Below are 14,617 nucleotides of genomic sequence, written 5' to 3' on the forward strand. Positions count from 1 at the left end.
CCCCATTTTCTTTCTTTTAATTTTTAAAAAAGACATTCCCTTCTTTTCTTTATTTGTTTGCTCCTTCCTTACGTGTATGAGTATTTTGTCTGCATGCACTCTTGTATGTATCACATGTTTGCTGGGCTCAAGGAGGCCAGAATAGGGTACCAGCTCCCCTGTACCTCATCTGTCAGGGCTCACATAGATTCTGGGAACCAAGTCCAGTCCTGTGCAAGAGCTGTCCATGGTTTATTTGGGGTGTGTGTGTGTGTGTGTGTAAGATTTATTTACTTTATGTATATGAGTACACTGTTGCTGTCTTCAGACACACCAGAAGAGGGCATTGGATCCCATTACAGATGGCTGTGAGCCACCATGTGGTTGCTGGGATTTGAACTCAGAACCTGTGGAAGAGAAGTCAGTGCTCTTAACCACCGAGCCATCTCTCCAGCGCCCAGTCTGTGGGCTTACACTAAACCACCTCTGTTGCCTCCCCTCCATATTAACATCTCAATTTCCAGGTGGAATTAGTCTGTATGCATCTGAAACAAACATGATAAAGAGAACACAAGTGCGCACCAAGCTTAGAAGATGTCTAGCAACAGAGAACCCTACTCCCCACCCTCTTGCTTCTTTGTGACTTTTTGAAGGGCCCGGCACAAAGTAACTCCATCTTGTTTGTTACAACCACAATCTGGAAGAGAAGCTGGAGTCTGCCTCAAACTTGCCATCTTCTTGCTTCAGTCTCCCAAATGCTGGAATTACAGGCAACTACTGCTGTGTTCAGTGTGTGCCAAACTGTTTCCCAGATGTCTGTGGGGCATTTATAACTCCACGAGCCACACACCCTATACCCCTCTGCACCCTCGCCAGCGTGTGGCACGGCTGTCATTTTCACTGTAGTCACTCTAATACATGCGCAATCTCAATAAAAAAAGTATTTTTAATTTTATCATTTTCCTTTACACAGAGTATTGTTTCGTTGGTTTGTTTTTGCTTATATCTTCTCTATAAACATTCACAAACATGTTTTACCGAGGTCATAAATTGCAGGTACATAATAATAACAATTAATAATATTAATAAATCGAGGGGCATAAATGCACACAACATATAAAAGGATATAAAGTAGGTGGCACGAGTGAAGAGAGAGGTCTGCTTTCATAACCTTGGGGGTGATGCTGCACCCCCAGAGGGCCCCCCTCCCATCAGGATAACCACTTAAAACTTCCAGCTAAAGATAAAGGCTGTGCCCACGCTCCAGCCAGTTTCCTCCTAGGAGTGCAGACCCATGGTCTGGAACACATACAGTCTTGGAACTCAAGGTAGCCTCTCTCTGCCCTGCGCCATGGTTAGCCATTCCATTATGATGGACACGGAGGTGAGTCAGATGCAGTCAATCACTTCCCTTCCCTCCCCCATACCTTGTCATCTTCCCGTCTTCAATGATTTCTTCTCCCTCTTGCTATTGATTCACTGACAATCAGGAACCGTATGGTCTGACTACTTGGAGGCCCCTCCCTTTCTTACCTGTGCCTGGATCTCTGATGTCAAAAGGATGACAACGGTCCTGTGTTATCTCTGGAAACCCAGATGATACAGACATAGGATGAGGATACACCTGACTGGGTATCCCATTCCAGTGCCCTCAGAGTTGAGCCTTAGGTGTCAGCATAAAGCTGGTCTCCTAGTGCTGAAATTTGCTGAAAGAAAGACTTCAGTTGGACTGGGCTCGATTCTCCAATCACATACCACACTTAATTCAAATACAGTTTTATGTGGAGCCATTGTCCAATTATGATGAAGTTTGAAGAAAACTTCTAAGTCCCTAGCAATTCACCTGAGTTTTCTTGAGAATCAGAATTTGCCTGAGATTTAGGTCCCCCCCACCAAACGTGTATGTCTCAAGCGGGGAATGAACTCTGTGTTTCATGTACTAGGCAAGTACCCTACGAGTGAACTACATCTCCAGTCCAATCGAAGGGAAGCTTGCGTGAGGGTATTTATATATTGGCAAGTATTTTAGAGTGGAGGACACAGCTCTTTATATGTTATTCTTGTCTTGACCACAAAGCAACTAAGAGACCTTTAATGGACTTTCAGAGCAAGAAATTCACATTTCCCCTCTAACCATAAAAGAATACCTGTGGGGCTGGAGACAAGGCTCGGCAGTAAAGAGCACTGACTGCTCCTGCAGGGGACCCAAGGACAGTTCCCTGCACCCACCTTAAAGCTCACACCCTCTCTAACTCCAGTTCCAGGAGATGTCATGCGCCTTCTGGCTTCCTAGGGCACGCCATGCACATGGTGCATTTACATGCATGTACACAAAACACTCATGCACAGAAAACATAAACATTTAAAAATCAATTTATGCTTATTAAGGAAAACTTAGAACCCCCCAATAAAAGATTAAAAAAAAAAAAAAAAGCTGGTCATTAAATCCATCGCCCAGATAATCAATGTTAACATTTTTAGGTGCTTTCTTGCGAAATGAATGTTATTAAGCACCTCTTTCTTTCTGCCTGTACCCGAAGGCTTAGAGGGAAGCAGACGGCTGAGCAGGAGGGCAGAGTGGCTGCTTTGCACTGCTGGTGCTCTGCAGTCTGTTTTTTTTTTTTTCTCTTTTTTTTCGGAGCTGGGGACCGAACCCAGGGCCTTGCGCTCTACCACTGAGCCAAATCCCCAACCCCTCTGCAGTCTGTTCTTATTACTTCTTTGTTTTGAACATCTTGTTATCTAGACCCACGCTGGCCTCGAACTCACGGAGATCCGCACGCCTCTGCCTCCCGAGTGTGGTATTGAAGGTGTGTGGCTGGCGTCCTTTGTACCTTGTGCTGCTTTAGGCTGTTTCCCAGTGCTATTCATGGATACGCAAGTCTGAGCCATCCGTGAGTAGACGTTCTTAGAGCTGAGCATGACCTGTGTTTAACTCAGTGCAGGGCACCTGGGGCCAAGGGGGCTCCCTGTAAGATGCAAACTTTCAGACTCACAAAATGGCCTCTGGCCTCTGGTCCAGAATGGATCCCTTAGCTCTCTTTTTAATATTACAAAGTCCATTATTTTTATTGACTGGGTTATTTATTGACCGAGGAGGGGACTGTGTGCCATGCTGTATATGTGGAAATCTGAGAACATCTTGTGGGAATTGGTTCTGTCTTTCCACCGTGGGTTTTAGAGCTTACCCCTGGGTTGTCATGCTCAGTGGTTAATGCCTTTACCAGCTGAGCCACCTTGCTGCCCAAGTCCTCTAGTCAACTCCTAAAAGTCCATTTGGTCCCACCTCTTAATAATTAATGATGATAACAATAATAATTCTCATAACGAGAATTAAATCTTCTATGAGTTTTTCAGGGCCTAGAAGAGTTGTTTCCTCTTAAAAATGATATGAGGATAAATATTACTGTATCCAAATACCCCCACCCCTTTTTGATTTTCTTACTGTCTGTGTTGTGCTGAGAACCCTTGGTATCAGTCAGTCGCTTGCCTTGTTGATAGCCAGGCGTCTCCTGGAGTAAGTGGTCCTAACTTGATTCTCACCCATGTTGGGGACTGTGGCCTCCACATGAATTTACTAATAACCTCCCTGCCCCGTGTGATCTCAGTGCCAAGCATGTGAAGCATAATGGAATCTGAGAAGCTAAGTCCAACACAGTGCTAAAACAATCATGGGGTTGAAGGTAAGGAATCTACTTGATGCTCCCTGTGAAGGAGAAGGCGGGCCGGCGGGCTCCACCCAGAGGCTCCGTCAGGGTCACAGGACTTGGGATCTTAGCCGACTGCAGGCACCAAGCTGACTGAAGGGCCCTCTGCAGGCAGGAATCCAGTAATGACTGACATTCTGGAAACAGGATGAACACTCACTCAGTTTTAAGTTTTGGTTAGAGTCAGATTTAACCACATAGCTGTGTTCTCCAAACTTCACTTGTAGGGAACAACTCTGATGTATGTGCGTATCTATGCATACATGCGGTTGTGTATACGTACATGAATCCTGTTTATATTTCACATTTGATATCGTGCATAAACTTCCAGGAGTTCACAAAAGTTTTATCTTCCTCCATCTGACTTTATTCCTGTTCCTTACTCCAGTCTCCCTGTGTTATAAACAGAAATTTCCGATGTTTCTGCCACTTCCCTTTTTTTTTTTTCTACTCTCGAGACTCTGAGATTTTGAACTAAGAGACAGTGCTGGACTTGGGCTGGGATGGCTGACCTGTGATTCAGAGCTGACGGCTCAGATCATGACGGGTTGTGTGAGTTTGAGATTCAAATCCACGTTCTTACCAGACGAGATCCCAGCATGAAGGGGAAGTGGGCACAGCCCTGCCCCTAACCAAGAAGACATTTGCAACTGATCCCTGCTGGGAAGGAAAAAATCAGTTCTCTCCAATGTTGGGTATATCCACCACACTCCAGGGTAGGAGAAGTTGTGCACGTGCTTTTTGGTTAATGTTTTTTTGCTTGTTTTTCTTTTTTATATGAGGGAGGGAGAAGGAGAAAGAACGTAACACTGGTTGGGTAGGGGTGTGGGAATATCGAGGAGTGGGGGAGGGGAAGAGTATGATCAAAGTAGATACTATGAAAACAATTAAAAGACAAATATATAAAAATTTGAGCCTGCTTACAAGTTCACCTTCATAAGACCGTTAACATAATATGTGCACTACTGTAAAACAAGACACTAAGCATATGCCCCAAAGAATATAATTTCTCTCCAAAACTGGGAAGAAAAACTATATTTTTTCCACCTTGTCAAATGAGACGAACAATCCATTAGCCCCCAAGTGTTTGCAATCAGCTGGCTCTTTTGTAGAAAAATTCAGGTTGAAGTGCAAAGGTTTTTTTTTTTTTTTTTTTTTTTGTTTGTTTGTTTGTTTGTTTTGTTTTGTTTGGGTTTGGTTTTTCTAGACAGGTTTTTTCTGTGTAGGTAGTCCCGACTGTTCTGGAACTCACCCTGTAGCCCAGGTTGGCCTTGAACTGAGATCTGCCTGCCTCTGCTTCCCAAATGCTGGCATTTGGTATAGAGGTGTGCGCCCCCCCCGTGCCCAGCTCACAATACAAAGATTTTAATACAAGGCACAACACTGATTTGTATTTGTTTTGTTCAGTCTGCAGGAGGGAACACAGGGCCTGGGGCATGCTGGGTAAGTGCTTTGCTTCTGAGCTGCCCATGCAGCCCCTGACGTCCTGGGGACTTAGCATATACCCTAAAAAGCACGATCCCACTGGTGCCCATTAATGATAGAAGAAAGGCACAGCTGTTCTGCAGAGACACAGAAGGAAAGTAATCAGTCCCTTGATTGTCCCATTAGTTAATGACAGACAGGGAGTCAAACCCTTGTCACTTGACGCTGGGGTCCTATTACTAAGTGGTCATCTGCTATGAGATTGTTTTCGGTTTCATTGTGTCCTTCCTGGCTCAGGAACCCTGCAGTGACTGCAGAAGTCTTCGCTCAGTACCGGGGGACTCCATAGCTCCCCATCTCCCTGCTGTTTCCATTAAAGTCTCCTTGTACCTGTGTGATGGTTTAAAAGGGTCAACAAGGTGGGATTTGGGGTCCCCATGGAAACAAACATCTGGGCCTGTCTGTGAGGAACTTTCTAGACTGGGTTGGTGTGAGGTGAAAAGGTCAAGTCTAAATATGGGTAGCACCATCCCATGGGCTGTGGTCCCAGGCTGAACAGGAAAGAGAAAGTGAACAGAGAATAAGCATTCACCCCTTTGGGCTGTGTCAATGGGTGCATGGTGACCTGGCCTCCTCAAGTTCCTGCTTCTATAACTGTCTTGCCACCAGGGACGACTCTACTGCTTGTAAGCCAACCCCTCTTCCTTGCTTCCTCCAGCTGCTTTTGTTAGGCTTTTTCCTCACAACCACCAAAAAAGTAACTGATGTACTCCTGTGCCTCCCTGGAACTGGTCAGCTGTGCTCCCCATCAGGGCTTGTACACCAACTTTGTTTCTGAGCAGTCTTTATGTGTGGGTGGGTATTGCACTAATTGTGTGTGTGTGTGTGTGTGTGTGTGTGTGTGTTTGCACGCACGCACACATGTGAACACATAAGCACTTGTGTGTGGAAACCACAGGTTGATGCCAATCATGTTCCTCAATGATTTTGTACTTTTTTTCCCTTAAAGGGTCTCTTACTGAACATGTGGTTTACTGATCTGGCTAGACTGTATGGCCAGCAAGCCCCAGGTCTTCCTGTCTCTGAATCCCCAGCGATGGAATTATAGGCACTGAACTGTTGTGTCTGGTTGTACAAACTTGGGTCCTTGCCTTGCAAGCACTTTACCAGCTTGACTTCAGCCAGCATTTGATGGCTTTTTGGTCCCAAATCCTCTTTTCACCTTTGCATCTTTCAAGGTCTCTTCAAAGTCCTGTCTCCTTAGTATCCGTAACTGCAGCTGCCTTGTTTCCCTCAAATCTCTCCCCTACTTTCTGTGCCTCTGTCTGTTATGCTAACTCTTCCTTACCTGTCATATCTCCACTCCACTCAATGGGGTGCCCCCCCCCCCGACCCCAGGACTGCAATGTGATTTCCCATCTTCTAGAACTTTTAAATTGCACTAAGACTTATTTGCTATTTTAAAAAATTGTATGTGCATTACTGTTTTGCCTGCATGCCTGTGTGAGGCGCTTAGATCCCCTGGGATGGGAGCTACGGACAGTACTCAGTTGCCCCGTAGGGGCTTGGAATTGAACGCAGGTCCCCTGGAAGAGCAGCCAGTGCTTTTAACCACTGCCATCTCTCCAGTCCTAAAATTTACCCAGGACCTGGGTAGGCACTGTGACCTACCATGAACCCAGCACTTGAGAAGCACAGACAGGGGATTCCCAGTGAAAGCTTGTTTACTTAGACTAGCTGAATCAGCAAATTCAGGATTCAGTGAGCGAGATATTCAAACAACCTCTGGTCTCCATATGCAAGCACTCTCAAATGCAACTGCATGAGTGTGCACTCGCATGCACACACACACACACACACACACACGCACACACACACGCACACACACACTCACGTACATGCATGCCAATACACAGATAAACACACACACAACCCTAAACACTGCGGAATACATATCTTAGAAGCTAAATCTGCCATTAAGGCCCTCTGCTTGCCCAAAGGGGACTGTGATTAAGAATTCAAAATAAATCACTCACATTTTGATTCTCATATTATATATATATATATATATGACTTTGAAATGATTTTTATTTTAATAGGGTTTCTTCATTTCGTCCCTCCTTCCCTCCCTTCCTTTCTTCCTTCTTCCTCTCTTTTTTTTTTTAAGATTTATTTATTTATTACACGTAAGTACACTGTAGCTGTCTTCAGACACAGAAGAGGGCATCGGATCCCATTACAGATGGTTGTGAGCCACCATGTGGTTGCTGGGATTTGAACTCAGGACCTCTGGAAGAGCAGTTGGTGCTCCTAACCGCTGAGCCATCTCTCCAGCCCCCTCCTCTCTTTCTTTATCTTTTCCTTTATTTCTCTGAACTGAACCGTGGGCTTTCCCAGTGCTTGTTTAGCATGTGCTAGACCACTGAAACAATGCTCCCAAGCCAGCTATAGTCCTCTTTGACTGGGGCATAGTATAAGAACGTATGCATATGCCAGTGTTGACCTGTGTAACCCCTTAAATGATTCCAGTTCTTACTGGTGAGCAATGCTTCCATGAATATGCACAGACACATTTGAATATGCAAATAAAATCTTGGCATTTATGTCACCATGACTTCCTTTAGGACGTCCCCTTCAACATCTTCTTGTAGATGAAGTGGAATGTGATGACCAGAACTGAGGGGGAGGGATCTTGCATTCTGTCCTGAGCTCTTTGTAAGGCCTGTTACATGTCAGTGTAGCTTAGGCGAAGGAGGTCAGACACTGGCTTCGGTGCTAAGCTCTGTTCCCTGGGCTTCGTCTTTGTACTGTTAATAGTCATCTCAACGAGAGATGGGGCAATAATTGTTTCTGGAACTCAGTGTCATTGTAAGACTTGGGTATGTGTATATGTTAGGTTTTAAACCTTGGCCCGTGCCTGGATAGAACATACCCAGACATCATGGTTCCACGTGGAGAGGTTTAATGGGAGAAGAGTAGAAGAAGAGAGGAAAGGCGGCCAGCCATAGGCATGTGGAAGTCGGGGGATGGGGAAGGGGGCAAGAGCAGTGAAGAAGAAAGAGCAAGAGGGGGTAAGAGAGGGTACAAGGAAGAGAAGGGGGCAAGCAGCCTCCTTATATAGTCAGGCACAGCTGGCTGTTGCTAGGCAACTGTGGGGCGGAGCAGACCTGGCTATTCCCAGGCAGCTGTGGGGGTGGAGCTTAGACAGAATGCCAACAATATATACATACATATTGATATATATGTGTATATACATATATATATATATGTATCGATACATATGCATATCAATTATCAGTAAGTGCCTAGAAAAGAGAATGGATTTGGAAGGGAAAACGATGATAATTGGTTCAAAATCTGAGCAGAATGATAGTAGTTTGAGCAATCCTAGAGTTGGATGGTGCAGTGCTTAACTGCTATTAAAACAAATAATGACTGTCTAGAAAAATGGCCACTGACTCTTGGAGGAGTACTACGTGTCCCCAAAGCAGTTCATCTCTGGGCAATACTCGCTGTGTTGAAGGAGGACCAAGAGAATTGACTTTGGCCTTATCAAGTGAATAGCCCCAGCTGCAGCTCAGAACCTTGCTAACAGGGACCTCCGAGGCCAGAGCTCCCTGGAGGGAACACGGCTCGCCACTGCATATCATCAGCCTGTCTAGGTCACCAGCCATTAGCTTTGAAAATAGAAAGTACATAATGGAACAGCTGCCTTAGACATGGGGCCCCTCCGGTGCTTAGGTTCTGACTAGATGCCTCCCGTTTTCAGGGTACATTTCTCTATTGGAAGATTCTAAGAGCAGTTAAACCCTGTATTCTGGAGCCAACTGAGAGTAGCCACAAAATCTTCATCAGATTTTTCGAACTTTATGTTACTCTGATCCAGGGAGGTGACCGAAATAGTCTTCTAATGTCCCTCTCCCTACAGGTGAGACTCGCATCGTTGGTTTAGTACAGTGAGGAAAAGGGAAAATGCATAAAGTCAAGACGTGGGAAATATTTCAAAATGAGTTTATCAAGAGATGCGAAATGCACGAGGAAGCTACATACAAAAGCCGCTGACATTTCCCTCATGCGAAATGTCCCAAATGTGTAGACTTGGCAGAGAGCAAATTAGTGTTTACTCAAGGCTGGAAGAAGAGAGGAGAGGATGGATATTGTCTGGAACTGTACAGTGGCCACAGGTGAGCAGTAATGCCAGATGTCACCATGCGCTCATTAAAATGTTTAAAATGGCGCCATGTCTGCTATATGTATTTTTAGAGACAGACAGACTAGAGCAAGTTGAGTTGAAGCCCTGCTCCAAGGTGCTTGTTAGAGGACATGGAGAGGTTATCTGGGAAGCATGGGAAATCAGGATGCTAGAAGGAGTTTCCGTGCAGAAATTATCATCTAGTCCCTACCGGGACGGAAGCAGCAATAATGAGGCTCCCAGTGAGCTATGACCCTTCCTCAGCTCTCTCCCCCAGGGAGTAAAGCTGACCTCAGCTGTACTTAGGCTCATTCGAAGCTCACAGATCTACAGTCTGTGAAAACCACTACCAGTCACAGAGGCTCTTCCGGCTCCCTGGAATATTGAAGGCGGATTCCCCTGCCATCCCACCTCGTCTGTGGTGGAAACTGAGGCTTTTGGCTTCTCTGCCTCCCAGGCAGCCAATACAGTAGTGCTCAGAAAATACTTGTGGGTCTGTGACTGGGCGTGAGTCAGGCAGGCCCCACAGGAGCAGTTTTATGGGTTTTAATAGGAACCATACCATGAAATCTGATGCTCCACCGCGCTGGTGCTAAGCTATCATCCCAGCGGGATTTTTCGGCAGCACTCATTCAGCAAGTTCGACCGGAGCTGATGGTTTATAGCAGCTTCCATTTTACGGTAAAAATGACCATCTCGTTAAAAAAAAAAATTACATAGCACCTTTGTGTAGGAAAGAATTGACTCACTTGACCCACATATAGAAACTGAGGCACTGAGCGGGGTTCCGGGTCACCAGCTGCCTAAGGAATGGGAGCCCCCTTGGAGTAACGCTGCTTGAAGCCCAACGAAGGGCAAGAGACCTCCACGAACGTGCAAAATTGACGTTGATGTTTATTTCAAGGGAAACGGCTGCGCCCCCCCGCCCCCCTCCTCGAGTCTTTTCCTTCCTCATTCAGAGCAAAATGTTCTAAAGCAAACGTCTTTTTTCACACCTGAGCGAACTGGGCGGCTCATTTTCGCTTTGGCTATCAAAATAGAAGAGGAAGCGCCTGCGGTTTCGTCGGGAGAGCTTTCAGGGCGTGTGCTGCAGGCGGTCCCGCCTTCCTGCCGGCTCACCTGGCTGCGGCCCTCAGCCCCCCAGGTTATGCTACCAGGCTGCCTTTGCCTTGCACCGGACTTCCCACCCGCGGAATCCAGGCCTGGTCCTGCAGAGCCTCCTGGGGCGAGTTTCTCACTACTCCCTCGAGGACTCCTTGGACCCACGCGGCTGACATCAGCATCCCCACCCCCACCCCCCGCCCCAATGCCGCATCTCCCAGTGCTCGGTCCATGGGCTGACGATACAGTACAATTAAGTCCAGCACATTTAGGTCTCGGATGTTGTCCGCCTGGCTTTACTTATATTTAAATGTCAATGTCTCTACGAGGGAGGCCTGCGTTAGACCGGACAGACCTGCCTTCTACTGACTGGGGACCTAGAGCAAGTTACCTAATGACTTGGAGTCTCGGTTTCCTCATCGGCACCAGCACCGGGTTAATGCCTATGGGTTGCTGCGTGGCTGTAGGGCAGGGCGCAGGAGTTCTGTCTGGTCACCCTAGACTGAACCTATTGAATCCAGCTTCTGTTTCCCACTGCTCTCTGTGCTCCAAGGGCCAGGCAAGCTGGGCCAGGGCGTTGGCGACCCTCTGCGCTCCCGGGGTGCACTGCAGACTGCTGGGGGCGATGCGCTCCTCTCTCCACCCCTAAACTCAACGCCCCCTCGCCCTCCGGGCAGCCGCAGCTTGGGCTGGCTGTAGGGTGCAGAGAAGTAGGTTCGGGACGTGACGGTCGCACACCCCAGCGCGGACACCTGCTGCAGCCGGGTTACATCCCACCAACCCCTTCTCCCCCGCCACCCTCCGCTGCTGTCCCCTTGAGGTCTCCGCACCCCTCTCCTCCCCCCCGGAGGCCCGAGGAGCATTGTACTCACATCCGGGGCTGGGTTTTGCTTTAATGCGAAACGTAATTAACCCGGAAAAAAGAGTCGAGAGACGGCCTTGGAGGACATCTGAGGGTAAGGGAGAAGTGTGCAGCAGGACAGGCGGGAGACACAGCTCCGAGGCGTAGAGCCCTGGGACCCGATGCGACCCTTGCTGTGCAGAGCGCGGTGAGTCGGGCGGAGAGGCGCGCGGCGCAAGGGCCGGGGCGCAGCGGGCAGAGGGGAGCAGGGCTCCTGGGCTTGGTGGCGCCAGTCCGGGTGGTGGACGGCGACCGGAGGTGGCCCGTGGGCCACCTCCCTAGCTCCCAGGAAAGCCCCAAATGCAGCCCCTCCTCCAGTGCACTGGCGCCTCCAGGGTGACCAAGGTCGCCACCGCCAGGGGTCGGGCTGTGGGGTGGGGCGTGTGGGGGCGGCGTCCTGCGGAGCTGCATATTCTCACGTTTGCAGCGGCGAAACTTCTCCGCGGTTCAAGCACAGGGGTAGTAGCCCCTCAAGGACTGCCCGGGAAGCGGGTAGGGGAGGAGCGCAGAGAACGTCCCAGGCAAGTCCCTCGGGCACGAGCTGGGTGCTAGAGCCTCTTCCTTCTCCTTCTCATTTCTTTTAACTTGGCGGGCCTAGAATGCTACCCCGGGGAGACTCCTCCTTTCGTCTAGTCCCGCCATGGGCTTCTGGGATTTCTGGCAATGGAGGTGACTTGGTGGAAAACGTAGGTCGGTGCCAGGTTAGGTAACCCTTTCGAGGGGAAGCTTGCCTTGTGTCTCCTTTAACGTCCGCGCTTCCCTGTTCTGCTCAGCCACAGAGACTATGCCGTTTAAAATTTTAAAGGAAAAGAAAAGAACGAGAGATGGGGCCAGATTGTGTGGGAAGAAAAAAGTATCAGGGCATGACCAGGACACCCTTATTCACCTTCTCCCCTGGGCAGCTCTGCCCCGAATCTTTCACCTTTAAGGCTTCCTTCCTTCATGAGCATCTTCCGTTTGTAACTCCTTCTGTCCCCGATTGGACTCAAGAGTTTTTCCGAGGAGCATAACACTAGAGGAGGAGCAGGGAGGGAGACCGAACCATTGTGGCTCCTGGGAGCGCTTTACTTTGCAGTAGAGGTTGAAGTTCCAAAATAGTACTAATGTTCTTAATATCTTTGATTAGCTGCCCCCCCTCCCCCGCTCTTTCTTTGTTGCCTCCCCCCACCCCCACCCCAGGAGGAGTACAAAGCTCTCAACAACAGCTAAGCAAAGGACATGGGAAGGGGAGAAGTTTGATCTCCAACTTGGTTGCATCCAGTGACTTGCTAATAACAATAACTTGGTAATAAGAAAGTATTGAGTTAGCAGTGGGCGAGCAGCTCAACCCGGTCTTTAGGGAGCTGTCAGACTGGCAAAGGACCCTGGCTATGCAGGGTGCCTAGAAATCAAACTGGAGCCCCTGATGTTTGGAGAAGCCAGAGGAGGATTTTTGAAGCACAGTTAATCCCTGGCACAGCAGAGTTTAGCTCCCCTTGGGTGCTGCTCGGGCCAGGGTTCTAGCAAGAGTATAAAGTTTGTTGAACAAATGAATGAAAGCCATCACTAAGAGCAAACATGGGGCCTCAGGTTGGGTCACAGGACTTTTCTGTAGCTGTTGTCTTTAGACTGATGAACCCTTTGGGCTGTATCTGTAGACATCTTTCTACAGATTACCCGTACCTTAGTGGAGTTTTAGCTGGCTTACATGGGAGCCTTGCCCACCTCATAGCTGGCAAATTTCTAGACATCGATTTGGGAACTGCCTGCTGGTGGCGGAGAGTGACGGCACACCCTTCTCTTCCCTTATATTAGCTGCTTCTCTCTTGTGTGAAAGGAAGTAGGGCCTGCAACCTCCCTCATGTCATCACAATGAGCTGAACTCAGATCGCTTCAGATTGGGGTTTTACTGGGGGTTGGGGTGGGGTGGGGGTGGGACACAATCAATCCTGAACACACGCAGGCCTTGGTTGTTGGTTGCTGCTGAAGCGAATCTGCCAATGTGAGAAAAGGGCAGCAGAGTGTATCTCAGGGATAGAGAGCCTGCTTTGCAAGTCCCCGTACCCCACCCCCTTGCCCTCCAGCCCCAGAGGCGGTGAGGGATGGAGACCAGTGTTAGGTCAAACCCCAGGAGAGCGGCACTGCCTTCCTCCCAGGTGTTTGCTGCACGTGCTAGAACACTGGACAGACCAAGTAGCAGTCGTGTGACCATGTGCGCATCTCGCTGATACTTCTTGGATTTCCTGTCATGATACAGGTACACAGCTGGGCGATGTCCCCGTCACAGGCTGGATGGCTCAGACAGAACTGGATGTAGACCGCTATTGCTTTTTGGGGTCTCAGAAAGCAAGGGGGCTTTTTTATTCTGTCCCCTTCAGGGGCTTGGTTGCTAGGACTTTGGGCTGGGCACAGCGCTGCTCCTGTGAGTGAGGTCTCTTCCCCCATGAACAGTTAGGGCAGTCTTACTTTCACTTTCTTGTCTGTCTTGGTTCCGCCGGGATAGGACTTAGCAATCTAATCTGCTAGGCTTTGGAAAGGAAGGAAGCAGAACAAACATTATTACAGTGTGACAGGCTGTGGGGAGAGAAAAGCCACTGCCATGCCCTGCCAAAGCCCATTACCAAGGGAAAGGGTCAGCTAGAACGGGAAGACAGGGACACCAACACTTGGGGGATTGTATTTGTGAGAACTTTGATGCAAATCTTGGCTCCCAGAATCTCTCAAAACACATGCATTCCCACCAAACATGCAGGTTTAAACAGCAGCTTTTGCCTGGTGTTCACTGGTAAGCAGTTAAGAATTCTCAACACATTATTTATTTAATCCTCAGAGCGATAGTCTCTATTGCAAATGAGGAAACAGGTCCAGGAGTTCATCGGCTTGTCCATGTTCGGACCCAGGTTCTCTTCACTCTAAACCCTCTAGAGCTTCCTGTGATCTGAGGCTGACAGAAATCAGCCTATTCTTTTTTTTTTTTTTTTTTTTTTTTTTTTTTTTGTTCTTTTTTTTGAGCTGGGGACTGAACCCAGGGCCTTGCGCTTCCTAGGTAAGCGGCCTACCACTGAGCTAAACCCCAGCCCCAGCCTATTCTTTTTATGGTGATCTCTCTCTCTCTCTCTCTCTCTCTCTCTCTCTCTCTCTCTCTCTCTCTCTCTCTCCTTGAAAATGCACACATTGATTCTTGTCACCTGCTTATCTAAGCCTTTTGCCACACCCAGCCCTTCTTCCTTCCCTATGGCGTAGGCCATAGTGTACACTTTGCAGAAGGGCAGCTGAGAGGAAACATAATGGCACTTCCTTCTCTTTTGCAGTCCCCAGCAGCTGCCAGGAGGA

General features: G+C 48.3%; 1 protein-coding gene across 2 annotated transcripts in view; it reads left to right on the top strand.

Annotated features, from left to right (window-relative positions):
- The first annotated feature begins 11,326 nt into the window (after nucleotides 1-11,326).
- Plekha2 (pleckstrin homology domain containing A2) overlaps nucleotides 11,327-14,617 on the top strand; it is a 58,719-nt gene continuing 55,428 nt past the window's right edge. Inside the window, exon 1 of one of the 2 annotated variants that reach the window (XM_032919190.1) lies at nucleotides 11,327-11,453. The gene's annotated coding sequence lies outside the window, so the exon portion shown is untranslated. Of the gene's footprint in view, nucleotides 11,454-11,735; nucleotides 11,827-14,617 lie in introns of those variants that run through there. The other variant, XM_032919191.1, reaches the window with a different exon arrangement.

The sequence above is a fragment of the Rattus rattus genome, chromosome 13 (assembly GCF_011064425.1).
Source record: "Rattus rattus isolate New Zealand chromosome 13, Rrattus_CSIRO_v1, whole genome shotgun sequence".
In the NCBI taxonomy this organism is placed as follows: domain Eukaryota; kingdom Metazoa; phylum Chordata; class Mammalia; order Rodentia; family Muridae; genus Rattus; species Rattus rattus.